General features: G+C 36.6%; 3 long non-coding RNA genes across 3 annotated transcripts in view; 1 reads left to right on the top strand and 2 right to left on the bottom strand.

The window, feature by feature from the left end:
• The window catches only part of LOC115969455, a 49,207-nt gene that overhangs the window by 24,076 nt on the left and 3,530 nt on the right, over window positions 1–21,601 (top strand). The window lies entirely within an intron of this gene.
• LOC115969456 lies at window positions 11,155–13,497 on the bottom strand. The gene is made up of 3 exons (XR_004086973.1): window positions 13,311–13,497; window positions 12,093–12,161; window positions 11,155–11,332 (listed from the first exon to the last, which is right to left on the bottom strand). It is a non-coding gene; the product is annotated as an uncharacterized LOC115969456 (long non-coding RNA).
• On the bottom strand, window positions 17,086–18,151 carry LOC115969457. Its single transcript, XR_004086974.1, has 2 exons — window positions 17,592–18,151; window positions 17,086–17,382 (listed from the first exon to the last, which is right to left on the bottom strand). It is a non-coding gene; the product is annotated as an uncharacterized LOC115969457 (long non-coding RNA).

Genomic DNA, 21,601 nt, shown 5'->3' with positions numbered 1-21,601 from the left:
ATTAACTACTCAATTTATAAATTTGAGTAGTTAATCAATTTTATCTATATATAAATAAATTATTTTTAATCAATTTTCAAAAATAAAAAAAAAAAAAAAAAAAAAAAAAAAAAAAAAAAAACTACGTCCAAAGGAACCTGTATCTTACACTTCTATGTAACAGATACAAGTGTTTTGCAGATAGAATTTCAGTGTTCAGGAGGGTGTGATATGGAAATTTTTGGTTATAAGATATATTCTATTCTCATTCTGCTTTGTATTTTCTAATGACATTACCTCCATTTTCATTTTGTAATTGGTTGTTGCCATTGGTGTAAGTTGTGACTTGAGATTGGTTAGCCTAAAAGTGAAACCAACTGGATTATCTTTGGATGGTTTGTTTGGTTCTCGGCTGAACACATGAACCAATAAAGGATAGTTTATTTTTGGGTTGTAGAAGCTGGATTAGGTGACCCAAACAATGAACCAAACATGTATAAACCAAGGTATGGCAATGAAGTGGGTTACATGGGTCTCCTCTTTGTTCAATCTTTCTTTAATTGTTTTTGGTCCCAAGACCTCTTTCTCTCTTTCATGTACCTTCATTATTCATCTGTAAGAGATTATCATACCTTCTCTTTCCCCACATTATACTTAATTAAATTTCGAAAGTGACGGGCTTGTGCATCATGTCCTTGTGTAGGGGATTAGCATTTTGTGTTGATCTTTTAGATCCTTTCATCTAATTGTATGTTTTCTTTTCATGTAAAACAAGGTTTATTACTTTTTCTTAGTTTTAATTTTATCACATTATTGGACTACGTTGGTAGTATGACACAAAATTATAGCAGTTTGGAGCAATAGGTTGTCATGATATACTTGCCCTATCATCTGCTCTTCTTCCACATATAGATTAGTACCTCCATCACTCCATGTCTTGAGTTATCAGTCATTCACTTATTTGTCCCGTATTACATTTAAGATACAATTCTTGCTGCAAAATATGTATTTGCATTTACCTTTAGTGTTAATTTTTATTAGTTGTCTTGTAATTTTTATTAATTTTTACAAGACAATGGTTGTATGGAAGATAAACTACAGTCCAGTCCAACGAAATTCTGGCTTCACATACTAATAAATAAATTAAAATTTTGTATTAATTTTTATTACAACTAATATATATTTAGTTTTTCATTTTGTTGTTTTATTGTAATTACCTTTCTTTGGAAGGAAAATGTATAACCTTTTGGTGAAAAAATAAGACTAAAATCGTATGTATTTATTGTGACTTTATATACTTATTACTATTATTTGAAAAAACTATAGCAAAATTTTTCTGGTAAGACTAACTATATGATACATCAATAATGAGAAGAGATGCAATATAGGATGTGGGGGGGGGGGGGGGGGGGGGGTACTCCTCTACAGTCTACCCAATATCCTTTGTATGACTTGGGGGTATTTACAAATCTAAAAAACATTTAGAACACAAAATATCCTCACAAGGCATCCCAATACATATGGGAATCTTCAGGTTTCTTTTTTCCCTATTGGATTTTTTTTTATTATTTGCATTGAACACCTTGCTAAATACAGGTTTTGTTACGAAGCACGGTCTAATACATCAAGTTTTTTTTTTTTTTTTTTATCATATTTGCATTTTGGAGAACTGTATGAGTGTGGTTTCTATGATAGGTTACTTTCCCTATATCAGTATATAGTCTTTGAGGGAAATTGAGTACTTACCTTAAACTTGAAGACAATATACTGATATAGCAGAAAATAAATAACATGGTGATTTGTTTACGAATGGGGAAAACCTAATGGTAAAAACCCCACCAGGTGATTTTCAGGTCACCACTCCCGAAACTCCACTATTATCACAACAAGCGGTTACAAGTAAAGGAATCCCAAGTACCTTACCAACCTACAGTTAAACCCTTACCCCAATACTCAATTAAACTTGTTCTGTAGTGACAGTTCCCCTTTCTAATGCATGGCTCCCAAGTACATGACTAACCAATTGCATGGATCCCAGTATGCGACTTCAATCACCAACTAAGAAGATTGTTGGTTGTAAAGTTTTTCAGTTCATCCACACAATGAAGATCAAGAATATGCTTGGTCACAAAACCCTACGATGCACGTACATAGCAATTTCTTCAAGAGAAAGAGATGAAATAAGGCAAGAACTTCGTCTTCGGTCACAATTTGCTTGAACAGAGTTTGCTCGATGCTTGTGTAACTTGTGAACTGTTTGATGGCCCTTAAAACAATCCTTTTATATGTTTAGGGTTAGGAGAAAAGAAAGCCCAAAGACATATTCACAGATCCCAAGAAAATCAAATCAGAATTCTGAAATTCTTAAACCTCGATAGATAGGAGGTTTCGAGTAGCCGTTGAGCAGGTGTCGAGCACACGGGGCTTTGAACAGTTTTCTTAAGCTCGGTAGATGCAGTTGTCGAGCCAACTGTCGAGCTTTAATGAATTTGCACTATCAGCTTGTTTTCTTGGACAGACTTGAAAGCTTCAACACTTGATCTTGAAACATGGTTCCTTGAAATATTTAAACACATCCTAAATCTACCCAAATACAAGTAAAGTGCATTTTGTCAAAGGATAAGCCAATTATATAAAATAGTGACATATGTTCCTAACAAGTGAAACACATATGTCCTAACAATCTCCCCCTTTGGCAATCCGTGACAAAACCACAACAAACAAATGAACATATGAGAGAAGTCATAAATCACTCAACTCATAATCACTTATTGAATACAATAAAATCTATCCTAACACAAACTCTTGAAAAACTTTGTAAGAAGAGAGTTTATGGCAAGTAGACTTTGACAACTTGTATTTTTGAAACACTTTAAACAAAACTCATCATGGCATCTTTGTGTGAAACAGAAATAATAGATTGCATACAAGTAATAAGAAGCATGTGCATAAAGGGAGAAAAGAAACAACACATGAAGGGTAGGTGAAAGAAATACATACATCAATATAAATAGGAGTAAGGTGCAATGTATGTCTATAAATGGTCATAAGACCTCATGTACAAGAATAATGTATCTAAAAAGAAAGAAAAGAAAAGATTCATACTATCCTCACTACATCCCTTAAAACATATCAAAACTCCTCCTAACAAAATGGTCCTATACTAACTCTCCCCCTAAGAATGACTACTCTTATATCCAAAACTACTCCCATTTTTTGTCACGAGTGACAAAAGGTAAGACTGTCAAGTAGACATCTTATCGGTAGAGCTAGCATCTCCATCAGCATCATCAGAAGCATTATCGTCATCACCATCATCATCATCATCATCCTCACCCTCAGAATTAGAAGCCACGGGAGAAGGTGGTGGAGGAGAAGCCTTAGAAGTAAAACCACCCATGGACGCTTGTCACCATGCAATACGACCGACACAAACATTCACCTGATACAACTCCATAGAGAATGTATCTAAGTGAGCATCCATGCGTTGTAGTTGCGCCATGATGTCTCCTAACGTCACATCACCTGAAGAAGAGGAAGGAGCGGATGTAAATGGAGCAGAATGGGATGGAGCTGAACGGGAGAGAGGAGCTACTGAATCCGACTGCCTCAACCGAAATTGGGCCTCGTTACGTTTAACGGTAGCGTAATCTATGGTACACATGACAGTGAAATGATTGGAAGAGGGAAAAGGAACAGAAAAGTGGCATAAGATCCTCATGATAACGGAAGGAAAGATGAGCTTATCACAGGACACCGAATTTAGATGAACATCTATAATAGACAGAATGAAATGAGAAGGGAAGTCTATAGTAAGATGCTCAAGAAGAGATAACAAAAATCGAGCACGAGGCTCTTTAATGGAGTTGTAGTGAGAGAGTGGATGCAAAACAAAGGTCATCACCATGTTCATGAATCTAGAACCTTTAGCAAAAGGTCTACATGGTGTAAACTGATGCTTACCCCAAATAGACAGGCCCTCACAGAAAGCAAACATGAGCTCATCCTTGGACACAGTCCTCAAACGCTCACAACTAGGATAGTCAGGAAACTCTATCCTAAGGACCCGAAGCACATCCACAACAAGTTGCGGTGTGATAGGAATGCGCGTACCTCAAACGCGAGTGAAGAAAAGAGGTACTGAATGATCAATCTGATGCATGTTGGATAAGCACGAGAGGACAGGTGACTGGGACTTCACACAGTGACTCCCATCCCCAACTGTGAATGACAATGGGAAGGTCGGTGTCGGCAAAGTCTGACAGAATGACTTGGCGTTCCGAATGAATGCCTCGTCTAGAAAAGTTCTCCGAGAATACCTTGAAGGCATCATCATCACGGAACCGAAAGGCCCAGCCCAGGCTTGTGCGCTTAAGGTTGTTGTACACGATGAGACAGAGTAGGATTAGAGGATAAAGAAGCTCCAGAACGAAGAGGGTTCCGAGCTGGAGTGGATTTACGCTTAGGTGCCATAAACACGACTAACGTAAACAGAAAGAGAGAGAGAAAAAGAAAGACAATCAGAAAAATCCCAAGCAATTTCAAATATAACAAGTATATTGAAAAGAGAGTACGTATGCATGGAAAATGCATGAACATGTGACATGCAAAAGAAATTTCATCATGGGCTCAGCCCAATTCAAACCTATCAGCACACAAACAGATAGAACACATCTAAATGCATGAAAATACTATTATAATGCTAATGTGATGCAATGTATGAGGTTTGAAACTCATTTAAGTAAAAACTCATCCCAAAATTTCAATAATAACTCATCAATTTTGAAAAGCCCCAAAATTTTTCAAAAACCCCAAAACCTAGGTTTCAAAACATGAAATGCATGAATATGAAAGGATTAGAAGCTTACCAAGTGAAGAAAATCTTGAAAAAGCTTGAAGAAACCTTGAGGAACAAAGATTGGAGTGAGATGAGATAGTTTGGGAGAGAAAACAGAGAAGTATCCAGAAAGAGATTGAACAAAATGAGTTTCAAATCACATAGGGAGCTTAAATAATGCATCAGTAAATCTCGATAGATGAAGGTGTTGAGAGGTGTCGAGACATCTGTCGAGGAAGGTATCGAAAAAAATGGTCTTCGACAGATATAGGTATTGAGGAGTTGTCGAGGAACAAATCATTAGATACCAGAATAGAAGCTCAATCGATCCACCAGGTGTCGAGAAGCTATCGAGGAGGCAGAAACATTCTCGATCGATCCACCAGGTGTCGAGATGTTATCGAGGATGCAGAAACATTCTCGATCGATCCACCAGGTGTCGAGAAGCTGTCGGGATTGTGATAAGAAAACCCTGAAAAAGCTTGACAGACAGCAAGGTATCGAGGAGGTGTCGAGCTAGCTTTTTAAAAGCATTTTTTCAAGATGTGAAAAACACAGACATGAATGCAATCCAACATGCAACTCAACCAATGATCCAATCAACATATTAAGCTCTCAAAATCATCTCTTAATAAAAATTTTAAGCACATGGATCTTCAAAAACACACACACACACACACACACACTAAACAAGTCTAACCAATTTTATATTTCAAAAACAAATCAAGACAGTTTAGTGAGCATACATTAACACATGTAAAACCTTGTGATGGCCAAATCACATTGTATCTGCACATGTATCAAGAATAGTAAAGAATATTGCATGTTGTGTGTGTGAAAAATATCGCAAGATTGCATAAGTGTATACATGTTATGACGATTTGAGATATGAGAAAAACACTTTAACTCACACGCAATCATAACTACTTGATGGGGACTATCACCTTCGAGGAATATCCTATAACTCCCACATCTCCTAGAAAACACACTTGCAATCATTTTTTTTAAAGCACTTTTGATCTTTTTGCTTTTGAGTTTTCTTTTGCATATATTTTTTTTCTTTTAAGCATATCATGCATAGGCATATTAGAGAGAAAAGAAATACCCAATGATATTTAACATTCCAATTTTGCTATGCCTAAGCACACAAATGTTATTGACACTGCACTTTTGCTATACCGAAGCATACAGGTGTCATATTATGATTGGCGAGCAACAATGGTAAGATGATTATTAATGTCTTTCTCTTAGGATTTTTTAGTCATTCCCGTCAAAAAGAGTGATACGAGTGTTAAGTACAAGAGATAACTTAATCTTACTCATCACTAACAAGAGCCACAAAGCTCACTTGCTTCGTTGTGCATAGAGATGCTCATCTAAACTACAAATGATATAAATTTTAGAAGACTTTGTTTCAATAGCCATCCAAGGTACACAAGTACCAATGTACACAAAACACACACTGTTTTTGTATTTTTTTTTTCAATTTTTTTTATTTTTTTATTTTTTTTATATGAAAAACAAAAACAAAGCAAAACTGAAACATAACCAAACAAAAACATGATAAACAATCAAAGCATAAAAACTAGATTGACTCAAAACTTGAAAGCAAAACACATAAGTAATGCACACACAAAAACAAAAAAAGAGAGAGTAAAAGAGAAAAGTGATAGAATCAATTGGAGTCTTTTTCCTTCCACACCCTAAAAGAACTTTTCCTTTGAGTATACCCTTGAATCAACGGTGAGGGGGAAGAATTAAAACCGTTCAAGTTCGAAAGGAATATGAGGGCTTTGAAAAGATCTCCACAGGGAGCAAGAGAGGATTGAAGCTGATTCTGATTTTCAGATGCTGTCATGTCGTTGCTCTGTTGAGTGGCAAGCCATTTGTAGCAATTTGGTCGAGTATGACCGGTAGCTCCACAATGATGACAGAGATACTACTTCTTTTGTTTAGGCTTTTGAGAGTCAGCCTTCTTAGCCCTAGGGTTTTTAACATCTTTCTTCTCAAGCTTAGGGGGTGCTCCTAAGATAGATTTACCCTCGTCTATGTTCTCACTAGCTAATTCGATTTTAATCTCACTGTTCTCAATTTTAGCATTATTAGCAGGAAGAACAAAAACAATAGTACTAGAAAAAGCAATATTAGAAGAAGAGAGACCATACCCTAAGCCTGTTCAATCTAAAGCAGATTTCTGAATGCTGAGCATCTCATCAAGTTTTGTGCTTGAAGTCCTTTCCAATTAAGCTCAGACTTGAAATAGCTCTGCTTCAAGCTTCTTGATCTTCTTAGCCAAGAAATTGTTCTCAAACCTCAGTACTCCAATAGTCTGATTAGCCTCATCAACCTTTGTGGAAAGCTCCTCATGGTCAAGTTCCACATCACTGAGCTTCTTGGTGGTTAGCCTATACAGTTTCTCATGCTTCTTAGAGAGCTAGTACAGTTTTGCATAGGCTGTATGAAAGTCATCTTGATCATCCATCTTTTCAAAGTTAGATTCCACTAATTCCTCTTCTCTAACCACATCTTTGATAATTCCATCAGTAGGATTAATAGTGGCAGTGAAGGCATTTAAGATTCCGTCATCCTCATTGTTGAAATCATTCTTAGGCTCGGTGTCACTCAAGGTAACAGCAAGTGCCTTGCTCTTCCCAATGCTCTTAAGATATGTAGGACATTCATGTTTCATGTGACCGAAGCCTTGACACCCAAAGCAAATAGGTCCTGCGAGAACAATGTACTGACCACCTTCCTTAGCATCCTTCTTCCCTTTGTCTTGGCCTTTAAACTGAGAAGAGCTGGATTGCCTGCGGTCCTTATCGAAACCCTTTCCATTTGCATTCTTCATAAACTTCTTGAACTGCCTGGTGATGTAGGACTTCATCTTGGAATCTTCATCATCAGAAGACTCATCTGTCTCACTGCTCTTGGCCTTTAGTGCCATGCTCTTGCCTTTACCCCTCTTGCCAATCCTTGTTAATCCTAGTTCGTAGGTCTGCAAGTTTCCAACCAGCTCAGTTAAAGGAATCTTATCAATATCCTTTGATTCCTCTATTGCCGTGATCTTGGCATGGAATCTCTCGGGTAGAGATCTAAGCACCTTTCTTACAATCTTGGGTTCAGGAATGGTTTCCCCAAGATTGAAGGCTGAGTTCACTATGTCCTTTAGCTTGGCATAGAACTCATCGAATGACTCATCCTATGACTCATCCTCCTCCATTTTTATCTCTTCAAATCTTGTAGTGAGCCTCTAAAGTTTTGAATCTTTGACTGCCTTTGAACCCTCATAGGTTGTCTGGAGTATGGTCCAAACCTCCTTGGAAATTTCAGTTGAGGATATCTTCTTGAACTCATTGGTGACTACACTGAACAACGCATTCAATGCTTTACTGTTGAAGTTTGCCGCCTTAATCTTGGCATCATCCCAATCAGCTAGCGCTTCCTCCTCCATTTTTATCTCTTCAAATCTTGTAGTGAGCCTCTAAATTTTTGAATCTTTGACTGCCTTTGAACCCTCATAGGTTGTCTGGAGTATGGTCCAAGTCTCCTTGGCAATTTCAATTGAGGATATCTTCTTGAACTCATTGGTGACTACACTGAACAACGCATTCAATGCTTTACTGTTGAAGTTTGCCGCCTTAATCTTGGCATCATCCCAATCGGCTGGCGCTTCTGTAGGCTTAGTCTAGCCTATCTCCATAGCTTGCCACACTTTCTCATCTAAAGACTGCAAGAAAGCTCTCATGCGTACTTTCCAGTATGCATAGTTATTGCCATCAAATAAAGAAGGTATGATTAATGACTGTCCTCTATCCATACAAACAGGGGTCAATGGATCAACACAGCAAAGATTAAACCCTAATCAGAGTGTGCCTACTCTGATACCACTTGATAGGCCACAGACTGAATGACCCATTGTGATAGAAATTAATTAATTAATTAGTCAAGTTATTAATTAATGAATTTATCATGCAAACGCGTGGCAGCACAAACAAATCACCAATAAACTAATTATGCAGCGGAAAATAAATAACATGGTGATTTGTTTACAAATTAGGAAAACCTAATGGCAAAAACCCCACTCCGTGATTTTCAGGTCACCACTCCCGAAACTCTACTATTATCACAACAAGCAGTTATAAGTAAAGGAATCTCAAGTACCTTACCAACCTACAGTTGAACCTTTACCCCAATACCTAATTGGACTTGTTTTGTAATAATAGTTCCCCTTTCTAATGCACGACTCCCAAGTACGTGACTAACAGATTGTGCGAATCCCAGTACGCGACTTCAATCACCAACTAAGAAGATTGTTGGTTACAAAATTCTTCAGTTCATCCACACGATGAAGATCAGGAAGATGCTTGGTCACAAAACCCTACGGTGCACATATACAACAACTTTTTCAAGAGAAAGAGATGAACTAGGGTAAGAACTTCGTCTCTAGTCACAATTTGCTTAAACATAGTTTGCTCAATGCTTTTGCAACTTGTGAACTGTTTGACGGCCCTTAAAACAATCCTTTTATATATCTAGAGTTAGGAGAAAAGAAAGCCCAAAGACATATTCACGGATCCCAAGAAAATCATATCAGAATTCTGAAATTCTTAAACCTCGACAGATAGGAGGTGTCAAGCAGGTATCGAGCACACGGGGCTTTGAACAGCTTTCTTAAGCTCGATAGATGCAGCTGTCGAGCTTTGATGAATTTGCACTATCAGCTTGTTTTCTTGGACAGACTTGAAGGTTTTAACACTTGATCTTGAAACATGGTTTCTTGAAGTATTTAAACACATCTTAAATCTAGCCAAATACAAGTAAAGTGCGTTTTGTCAAAGGATAAGCCAATTACATAAAATAGTGACATATGTTCCTAACAAGTGAAACACATATGTCCTAACATGCTGCAATAACAATACCTCTCTACCTCCTTTCTTTTCTCAGTTTAGCGTCTCTCACACTCTCTCAATTAGGGGTTTTTTTTGGGGTGGGGGGGGGGGGGGAATTTGATGGAAGGATCGAAAATTTAAATTTAGATTAGTTTTGTTTCAAATTTTTTTAAGGGCTAGGCTTTTTTTATTTTGTTAAAATTGATGGATTGGGCTAATTTTTGTAACTTTTCTATTGGTGATTTTGTTATTGGGCTTATTATTTTGGAGTTTGCCATTTTTAAGGGGGTTTAACTATAATTTTATTGAACTAAATTGCTAAATTAGTACCTATACATGGAATACAAATCTCTTGTACTATTTTATGTATTCCATTTTATGTTCCACTAATTACAACTTGTCATACATTTATTTGCCTTTCCTTATAAAATAGCCAAAGTTTAAAATAGAAAAAAAAATTAAATAAATAAGCAAATGACAAGTTGTAATTGGTGGAATATAAAGTGGAACTCAAAAGGTGGTATAAAAGATTTGTATTCCCTATATGCGTATACTAATAATTATTTTTTAAAAACAATTTTGGGGGGGGGGGGTCATTGCCTCCAAAAACTAAAGAATGGCTTGGTCACTATGCACAATGTGCCATAAGGATAGTCCAAGAAGATAGGAATGTGGAGCCCTGAAGGATTTGGAGTCCAACTTAATTGATTTGGGAAAGAGAGAAAAAGGAGTCAAGCCACACGAGAGAGAGAGAGAGAGAAAGAGATCTAACCATGAAAGCCAAGGGGATTCAAAATATGAATCTGGAGTTTCAATCGATTTTGGGACAACGCTATTATTGTGACAAGTTTCGATCGATTGAAGGTCAATCAAGAGTCGGTCTAAAAATAGAAATTACCTATGAATTTTTTGATCAATTGAGAGTTGATCAAAGTGATCCGAAAAAGAAAAAAAAAAATTGGTTGATCAAAAAGTGATCAAGAATGTGCAAATTAGAAAAAATGTACAACATATTATTCACCAAAAAAAAAAAAAAAAGGCAACAACAACATGCTTGAAATAGAGTTCAATATGTTGAGTGTGCATGTATGAGTGAAATCTTACATTAAATAAGAATGTCATATAGTGGTTAATAGAACATAGTTGAGCCTACATAGGCTTAACTCTTTTTGGTCAAATGGTGTCTCTATATGTTATATTAACTACTCAATTGGAGGCTCTTTTTGTAATGAAGATTGCCCCCCCCCCCCCCTTATTTTTCTCCTTTAGCTTAATGAATTGTAGTTAATATATATATATATATATATTCAATTGGCAGCTCCCCAAGGTGTTATTTACTCAACAAGTGAAATAAGTGCTATTGGTGTAATGCCCCAAAATCATAAATAATAAAAGTCTAGACAATCTAAATAATCTATAAAAAAAATATTAAATAAAAGAAACCAGCAACCTAAAATCTTATCACAAATGTTAGAGTTCTAATCCACCAAATGTAAAACATCCTCAAAATAGTTTTCCAGTACCATGTTTAATGCCATAAAAATAATAATAAAATCCTCAGTTCCACAAAATAATTCGTAACTGTTGTCTTCCAAGAATCTCTACTCCAAAAATCCCTCAAATGTATCTGTAAGGGGAAATAAAAGGGGGGGAGGGGGGTGAGATAACTCAATAAATGGAAATCACTAACATTGGGGTGTGGGAACAAACCTTTCAAATAAATAATTCTTATAACAAATTCATAACTTGTAACTTATCGATATTTTATCATCAAATATTTCATATAAAAGAAAATATCTTTATATTGTGAGCCATCATAATATATATATCAATACCATCATACACGCAATTTCCTAAGCTTTTCTCGTGGTCAACATTTACGCCCCGTTGACAAGGTTGTGTTGTCCCCTTTTTGGGACTGGAACCTCATTTTCATACCCTTTCTTAAGGATGGCTCCTTTGGAACCTAAAGGTGCACTCCCTTGCTAAGGAGCTTCCTTTTTGGATCCTCAATAATATACTCTCTTGCTAAAAAGCTATCAAATGTGCATTGTCCCCTTTTCTGGGATCGTCCCTTACTAAGGACTAAATATAATACTAAGCTTTTAAATCACGACTTGCCATAGGTTTTCAAAACATATTCAATATACTCACAAAAATAATCCATTCATAATTCTCAAAAATATAAAGAAATATTCACACATACAAGTTTAAATAAATTTAGGTTGTCCCACAAGTTTTTCATAAAACGAATAGTCAATGTACACATCAAACATTTGTAAAATATTCATTTATATATAGAATATCAACATATTTCTTTGATATAAAATAGTTTAATAATCAACACTATTTTGGGAAAACCCCAAAAATTAGTAAACACCACTTACCTCTTAGTTGCAAAAATAAAGGAAATCAACCAATCTCGTCACTAGGTCCATCACCAAGAATCTCAAAACCTAGAAACATAAGGAACAAGCCTATTAATAACAAGACCTATCGCAAAGTTTATCATCACATTTGTCTCCAAAATCCAATAGGATCCCCTAAAAGAAATCAAATGCACTAAAGCCTAGCTTGCCCAACCTTAGACAAGTACCCATTCCCAACGGGAACCAAACAAGCATACAAACTCATAGTGCCACAGCACAAAACCAAAGCATTTTAATTCTCCACTGCAAGCAATGTGCACATATAAACATAACATAAAGCACATCAATTCATAATAGGAGTAGCATATCTCATGAGTTTCCCTTTAGAGCACTAAATGATTAAACCAAACCATTATTAGACTTAACTAAGTAAAACACATGTCAAAGAAAGCACATGAATTTACAAACCAATCCATTCAACAAAGATTTGAAGTAAATTCCACAAAATCCCAACATTTTCATCGCACTTTCATATTCGATACACAGCAGGTCAGCCATTTTGTAAAAATTGTTTGGTTCACGAAAAGCTATCCGATTAACTTGAAATTAATTAGGGATAAGCTCTTATATGTGTAGTATGTACCATCCAAAATTCAGCCCAAAAATATTTTTCTGTAATTTATTAAAAATCATGTAACGCAGCTGACTCAAATCTGTCAGGGCCAGATTTACAATTCCGAAATAAAATTACTATAATCTTAATACTATGCCAAAAATTGTTAAACTTGATTAACCTCAAAGCTACATGTTTTAGCACACATTAACAACTAGGAATGCAACCCATAACCTCATATAGGCAATTCATCAAACACTTGGCATGCAACAAGCAAATGCCCACACTCACATATGTCAAAGTCACCCAAATGCAGAGAAAACACACTTTAAAATCAACTCACATCAACATATGCAACAACAAGACCCATATAGTTGATCTAGCAAACCAACCCTCAAATACCCTTTAGAAAACTAATCAACAAAAACCTTTTATCAAAGCAAAAACTCTCAAATGATATGAAATTTTCGGATTTTAACAAAACCATTGCTGCCCAAATCATCTTAACCCTCTAATATTCCATTATTCACCAAAACCCATTAAGTATTTACCATAATAATCATTAAATAGCAAAACCCAAAGGATTTCATTGAAGAAATTGAGATAAAAGCTTAGATTTTTACCTTGGGTTTAATCCACTCCAAAATCTCATGGAGTTTTAGCTACTAGGAAAACCAATGGAGACATAATCCTCCCTAACAAGGAGGTCTCAACTAGAGAGAGAGAAAGAAATAAGGAAAGAGAAAGAGATATGGGAGCTTGGAGGTTCAGTCATCATTGGGGAAGAACTAAGAAGAAGGCTGAATATGAGAAGAGAGGGGAAGGGAGAGAGGGAGAAGCGGCTGAAGAAAAATAGGGGGGCGGGGTGTGTGGCTTACCATATGGTGATGTATGGGTTATTATAGACCACTCATCACAAAAATATCATGGGAAGAAATTTACCATTTCACCCTTAAATTTCTTCTCTTCCTTAATCCTCACTCAGCCCATCATCACAAATCACTTAAATGCCACCTCAAGCTTTTAAAATTTAAAAGACCTCTACAAAAATAATTAACAACCTTATTGAAAAACATAAAATTCACTTGAGATATTATTCGCATTGTAAAATTGCTTTAAAAAGTTTGAGGTGTTACAATTGGTGTTATGAATTGAAGGTGGTGAGGTGTTCATGGTCCCCCCCTCCCCCCCAATGGGACAAGTCAATGTCTAGATGGCTCATACAAATGATCCTAGAAAAAGGCCCGACGAAGGAATACTGTCAATACTCAATAATGCCAAATAATGCTAGATCACAATGATACAAATACATGAAAATGCACTATTATGAATCAACTCAACAACGGCTTTCTCTTGACCTTATTGCACAAGTTAATGATTCCACTTTATCTAAATCTAAAACCATTACTATTATAATTTTATCCATTCCCCTTTCATTTTTTTTTTTAATCCAATGAATTTTCAAAAAAAGCATTCAAATGGCTTCTTAATCACCTTCCTAGCTAGTCTTAGGAATTGGCTATCCCAAAAAAGGCATTCAAAACATGCTTGAATTTGGTCCCCATTGAATATATGAACTATCCCAAAATCCAAAATTTTAGGATTCATCTAACCATCTAAGAGAACATTGCTAGTTTTAAGATCCCTATGTATTATTTTTAATCTTGAGTCTTGATGAAAATACAAAATCCCACGAGCGATCCCAATGATGATTTCAAAGAGTTTCCCCCAATTAAGCAATGAACATCTTGTATGATCTACAATATAATTTAACTCCAATATACTCAAAATGTGATAAGAGGGAGAGAATTATGAAGTTTCACCTCTCTTATCTCTATCTATGAATATTTTTATTTCAGGACTAAGTATCCCTTCTTTCAATCCAAAGAGTAGCGTATCAAAATGGATGTTGGGTTAAGTCAATAAGTCAGCTTACACAGTCACTAAGCATTGCAAGTCCAGAATTGCGTCAAGGGACTGAAGGCATTCTAGGCATCAATTTTCACCGACTAGCAGATTAAATATCACAATACTTATCTTAAATATATTTTTCTTAAGTTTTAGAGAAACTTAATGATGGCTAGAGTGACATGATAACTTTTGGCATGTATTCCCTACTTTATTGAGTAGTTGATAGTTTGAATAGGTTGGCAAATAAGAGCTGTAGAAAATGGGCTGAGATTGGCTTAATGGGTTTGAGTTGTGAGGTTAACAGTATGTTGTAAGTTGTAACTATCTCAAGACCAAAATACATGGACTTAATAAAGTCTTTTTATTGACTCTTAATAGTGTAACATAATAATCATCTCACTTATTGTACCATATCTCCCATCCATTACAAAATGTGCCATATGAAGAAAGCAAATATGGAAAACTTCAATAAATGATTGATCCTTTGGTTTAAAGTAAGTAGAAAGACCAATGGTGATCAAACTGATAATTGAGACATTATTAAAGAATGGTAAAAAATATGAATTAAGTGAAAGCTCGAATTTGTGCTAAAACCCAAGAGCTTATTTAGACCCCTAAATAAAAAAATATAGCTAGATTGCTTTTACTCTAACTTAAACTAAATGTGCGAAAAGAGTAAATAAGCGCAATGAATCGATAAAGCTACCCTAAGCCATATCCATCCATCATCAATAATAAAATGAAAAATTAAAGAGTAGAAAAGAAAGATGCAAACACAAGATAATACCAAGACGAGTTATCAAAGAGGAAACTGAAGAATTCGATGAAAAACCCCCCTGCAACCCTCCAAGTCAAAATTGATCAACTAGAAAGTAAAGTTGGAGTATACGAATAACAAAAAACCCTCAAGCATAGTCTACCCCATGTACTTAAGCCCAGCAAGCTCTTGCAACCAACGGACTTCTCGGAGTCTTATCTTCTCTAGCTTTCCAAATCCTACAATTTAGCCCGATTTCATTTGCCAATGATTGGCTCCTTCCACTGCTTCCCAACAACATCAAAATCTCAATTGACACTCAGAATGGGTGTGGTAAGTGTTTGGGCTAACAACCTCTCAAGGATTTAGAGATGGAGAGGTAGGAGTTGAAGAAAACCACAAGAAAATATGTAGATGATTGTGAGTATAATAATCTCTAACTCTCAAGTGTATTTGCTAGGGTTTTCTCTCTGAAAAACACTCCTTACAATTTGTGGGTAATGAGGCTATTTATAGTGTGGATAAAGAAATTGGTAAAGCATCACAACTTGTTGCCAAACAGAAACGTGCGTGAGTACTTCGTGAGATGGCCTTTCTTGCAAAACACTCGTGAAATTGATAGCCTGGCACGACTCTTCATCTTCCAGTCATGTGCTCCACACGTGGCATTTTCACGAGTTGCTTATTGCGAGCTACTTGCAAGCTAGTCATGAATTTCACTAATTCATCATTTGAAGCTTGATTCTTCATCGATCTCTCACACTCATCCCTTACAAATAAACCCACATACATTCAAAGAAAATGATTGAAGAAATTACAATCAAATTTGGCATGGAATTAAAACCAACACAAGATAGTTGGAAATCACAACTTTATATTAAGGAATGGTGTGATTAGGTAGCTAAAGAATACCTTAGGACCCATGGTGACTTTGACAGCAACAAAAATTTCCTCCACACACTTTAGCATAAGACAAAGAGCTGAAGTCAAAACCCCAAATTTTATATCTTTGGTTGCATAGTTTCTTCTCCAACTCAATCTATTACCCTTCTAAATCACACATACACATAAACAAAACACAAGACATAGAGAGAGGGATCATTACAAACATTAACTAACATAAATAATCCTACAACCACTGATTGATTCTCTCACCTACTGTTGGGTGCTATTCTTAGTGAGCCATCCATCTTTCTCAATAATACCACAATGCAATCACAAACAGAACACTCTCAAGTCTCAACAAGCTTGCATTTTTCTTCAACAATGGAGTTGGGTAGTACCATACAGACATTTACAAATTTTACTATATTGAGCTTATAAAAATATGTCCCACTAATCATAAATAGACAATTCAAATATTTATTTATGAGGAGGTATAAGTCTAATCAATTTGATTGGAATATCGGTTTGTAAGTTTTATCACTTTATGTAGTAAAATTTGTAATACCTTTAGCATTTTTCTTAATGTAATAGGACCTATGTTAAATGATCGTTCCTCTATTTACCCAAAAAACCAAAAGGCAGGTATCTCTCTCTCTTGAAAAAAAAAATAAAAAAAAAGGTAGGTAATGTCACGCCTCAAACCCAAAAGGGTCCAAAGTTTAAGAAAAGAACCATCAAGAGAGAGACTGTAGGAGATTTTTCTTTTCTTTTCCATAGGATAAGAATATATAACCATACTAAAATCTCCACATTACATGTCAGAGCTCTATAACACATTTACGAACAATAACAAAAAAGTCATGTGCCTCCACATAATACATGAATATATTACAAAACTCCAATTGGATTACACAAACTCACAATCTTACCAAGAATAAGGAACCTTAACACCAAATCTAGACATACCACACCTAAGACTAACAAACCTCAAGCGACCAACCTCCAATAGAATCAATTAAGGTTTCATTGGACATAGCAAAATCGAGTCACCAACCATTTACAGCAAAAGTCTCCAAATTTAACATAGCACTTCAATCGTCACCAATGAAGTAAGCTCCAGACCCAAGGTATAGCTAATTAATCTGAAAAATTATGAGAGGGTGGGATGAGATAAAGCCCATTAAGTAGCATAATTAATGGGGGCGAGGAAAATGCAAATTTCATGATGATAAACAGTTTACAAATCATGTTTTAATTTGGGAAATTCTAATTGAATACTGGAAGATCATTTCAATAATAGTATGACAAGAATGATTAAATAATGGAGCACAAAGTTTCTCAAAGTAAATACCTTGAAACTATATACTGTAATTTGTGAGCACTAGCAATATAATTCCAAAGCCGTAAACTCAAACATAAGGTAATTTATCACAAATATACCACACTACCACATAGACCGGTCAGAAGATCCACCCATTCACAACTGGAATGATATTGTCCTCTCTGATATACAGTCTTTTGGCTCCATGGGCAGCAATCTCACCCATACCCTCAAGGTTTTTCTCTACCTCCATGGACAGCAGGTAAAACGTGTTAAATAGGACCTCTTTTGCATGTGGTCTTTTGGCAGCAACCTCACCCACACACAATTAAGGAACCTCTTCCCCCCATGGGCAGTAGGGAAGAACGCGTCATCCAAAGTGAAAGAGCACTGACCTAGATCTGATTCCATTGCCACGAAAACTATGGAAATCAATTGGGTGATCATTGGGAAATCACACATGACATAAGGTTAAAACAACATAAAGCTCACAAGTATACATGTACTTTCAAATACAGAGTTTATATCCACATAATTTCAGAAAAACCTTAAATAATCTAACTTTCACAAAATTTGTAAGATTTTCAACTTCATTCTTGTCAAAAAGATTTTTTATCAATTTCCCAAATAACAAGACAAAATAAGCATCTTTAAATTTTCTAATATACCATAAAATCCATGATTTCCTTATCAAAGATTAAATAAAAGATGCTCATTTTTCCATGTCAACAATTCATGCATTTCCCCAAATGCAATACCAAATATGATGCATTTTTCATAAATAGTCATATACATTTAAGGTTATGACACAGTAGTTTCTAGGAAAATATAGTTCCCATAAGTAGTTTCCAAAAATTTGTCTAACCCAAAAACAATGTTTATGCAACATGATTATTTTCCAAAAATCCCATTAAAAAACTACTTACCTCACAACCCGCAAAATGCCAATTTCTCCAAGCTTTAAAGGAGATTAACTAGAATCTAAACAATATCAAGCAAACCTATCACAATAAGCATATAACTTGAAATTGCATATAGCTTAAAATTGCATCTAGCTACAAATTAGAAATTGTGAAATAAGCACTTAATTAGGCAAGCCTAGTATTTAACCTCACAAATAATATATTCCACTTCCAAAGTTTCTCAAAAATTTAATTCACAAGGCATGGACTCCAATTTATAAAGCTAACCCATTCAATATCATCTCCAACATTATGACTAGCTTCCATAATATTTACACAATATCATCAAGAGACCCATGAAAGTAAAATCACAATATCCTCCAAGACAAGAAATTTAGAACTTCAACGAACGCTAAATAAACCCAATAGTAATGGAAAAATTAGATTTACCAACCATCACATGTTATAACTCAAAACTCCTAAATTTTCATCATAAATAAACCTTAGATAGCCACCATTAGTACAAACCATAAACTCACTCATCAAATAAATCCACCAAGACAAAACCCATACAGATTAACACATGAATATTACTTCCAAAGCTCATAAATCATATGAATATCATTATCAATGCTTAGACTTGTTAAGAATATAAAGTTTGGGAAAGACTGAATAGTCTGTATATTGATGTGTGTAAAATAATGTACAATGGAGAGCCTTATATAGGCTAGATATGTGTGCAGTACAAGTAAAAGGAGTAAACTACAAGTACAGTATACTGGGCTAAGCCCAATGGGCTAAACTAGTCTAAACTATACACTAACATCCCCCCTCAAACTCGAGGTGGCAAGGAGGAAGCCAACTGGAGTTTGGATACAAGATCTCGAAGACAACCAGGCGGGTGAGTCTTGGTAAAGATATCAGCAGGCTTGTCAGCAGAGGAGATGGAGAATAACTGGAGATTTCCTTTCTTAAGATGCTGGCGAGTGATGTGGTAGTCGATCTCAATATGCTTAGTGCGTTCATGGAAGACATCATTATGAGCAATGTAGATAGCACTACGATTGTCACAATAAAGAGGAGTGTCAGTGGGCTGTGGAGCATCCATGTCAGCCAAGAGCCAGCGAAGCCAAACAAGCTCACAAGTGGTGTCGGCAAGGGCACGATACTCAGCCTCAGTACTAGAACGAGAAACCACATCCTGCTTCTTGCTGCGCCACGAGACTAGAGAAGTACCTAACAGGAAACAGAAACCTGTGATAGAGCATCAATCAGTCGGATCACCTGCCCAGTCAGCATCTGAATAAGCATGAAGCTCGAGAGAAGATCGAGAGGAGTAATGCAGACCATGATAAAGTGTGCCTTTGACATATCGGAGAATCCGAAGAACAGCAGCATAGTGGACAGAACGAGGTGCATCCATGAACTTACTAACCATACCCACGGCATGTGAAATATCTGGACGAGTAACAGTGAGATAGATCAAACTGCCAACCAACTGACGATAGCGAGTAGCATCGGATATAGGTTCACCGTCCAAGGGTGTGAGTTTTGCATTGTATTCCAAAGGAGTGGAAACAGTCTTGTTATCAGTGACACCGGCTTTGGAGAGAAGATCAGAAGCATATTTAGCTTGGGAAAGATAGTATCCATCAGAGGATGAGGTAACCTCAAGCCCAAGAAAATAGCTGAGAGTGCCCAGATCTTTCATCTCAAAATGCTGACTAAGAAAGTTCTGAAGAGAGCGGATACCTGCAGAATCATCTCCAGTAATAATCATATCATCAACATAAAGAAGAATAAGAGTGATACCAGCAGAGGATCTTCGAACAAAGAGAGCAGTGTCATGAGGACTCGAAGTGAAACCCTGCTGAGCAACAACTGAGCTAAACTTTTCAAACCAAGCTCGAGGAGCCTGCTTGAGGCCATAAAGAGCACGGCGAAGGCGGCAAACTTGATTGCTTGAGTGTGGATAGCCAGGGGGTGGTTGCATGTACACTTCTTCATGGAGGTCTCCATTGAGGAAAGCATTCTTCACATCCATTTGATAAAGAGGCCAACGGCGAACAGCAGCCACAGCAATGAGACATCTAACAGATGTAAGACGAGCAACAGGAGCAAATGTTTCCTCATAGTCAATACCATACTCCTGAGTAAAGCCCTTGGCAACTAGGCGAGTCTTGTATCGTTCAACAGATCCATCAGCCTTGGTCTTGATCTTGTAAACCCACCTACAACCTACTACAGACTGACCAGGAGGCAAATCAACCATATCCCACGTGTGATTCTTATGAAGGGCATCTAGTTCTTCATTCATAGCTTGCTGCCAAAGAGGGTCAGTATGAGCCTCATGATAGGTGTGAGGTTCATAGAGAGTGGCAAGAGCAAAAGAGCAATGATAATCAGTGAGATAAGGGGGAGGAATGCTTACTCGAGTGGAACGACGAAGTTTAGGACCAATAGGAGACTCAGGAGAGGGTGGTACCACAGGATCCAAGACAGGCGGGTCATATGCCGGAGACAGAACCGGAGATAAGTCGTCTGGAGAGGCAGTCGATGCTGAAGAATCCTCCACAAGTTCAGGATAGAGAGGGAGGAAAAGATCAGTAAAAATGGGAGACTCTGAGGAAGAAGATGTAGGAAACTGCTGAAGACTCGTGAAAGGACGATGTTCCCAAAACTCAACATGACGAGAGACACGAAGGCGATGAGAAATGGGATCATAGCAGAGAAACCCTTTTTGAGACACACCATAACCAAGGAAACAACAGAGACGAGTACGAGGTTGGAGCTTTGTTTGTTCATGAGGAGGAAGAGAGACAAAGCAAGCACAACCAAAAACCCGAAGAGAGGAGTAGTCAGGAGTTTGACCATAGAGAAGCTCAAATGGTGATTTGTTGTGTGTAGTTGGTGAAGGAATACGATTAATAGTGTGCACAGCAGTGAGTGCGGCCTCACCCCAAAATCGCTCAGGAAGAGAGGCAGAAATGAGAAGGGTGCGGACAACATCAAGAATGTGACGATGTTTTCGTTCTGCACGACCATTTTGTTGAGAGGTGTAAGGACAAGACCGCTGAGGAAGAGTACCATGTCTGTCTAAGAAGGATAGAAAAGATTTATCATTATATTCTTGAGCAT

Source organism: Quercus lobata, chromosome 11, assembly GCF_001633185.2.
Source record: "Quercus lobata isolate SW786 chromosome 11, ValleyOak3.0 Primary Assembly, whole genome shotgun sequence".
Taxonomy (NCBI): domain Eukaryota; kingdom Viridiplantae; phylum Streptophyta; class Magnoliopsida; order Fagales; family Fagaceae; genus Quercus; species Quercus lobata.
This window is presented reverse-complemented; position numbering and strand designations above follow the sequence as displayed.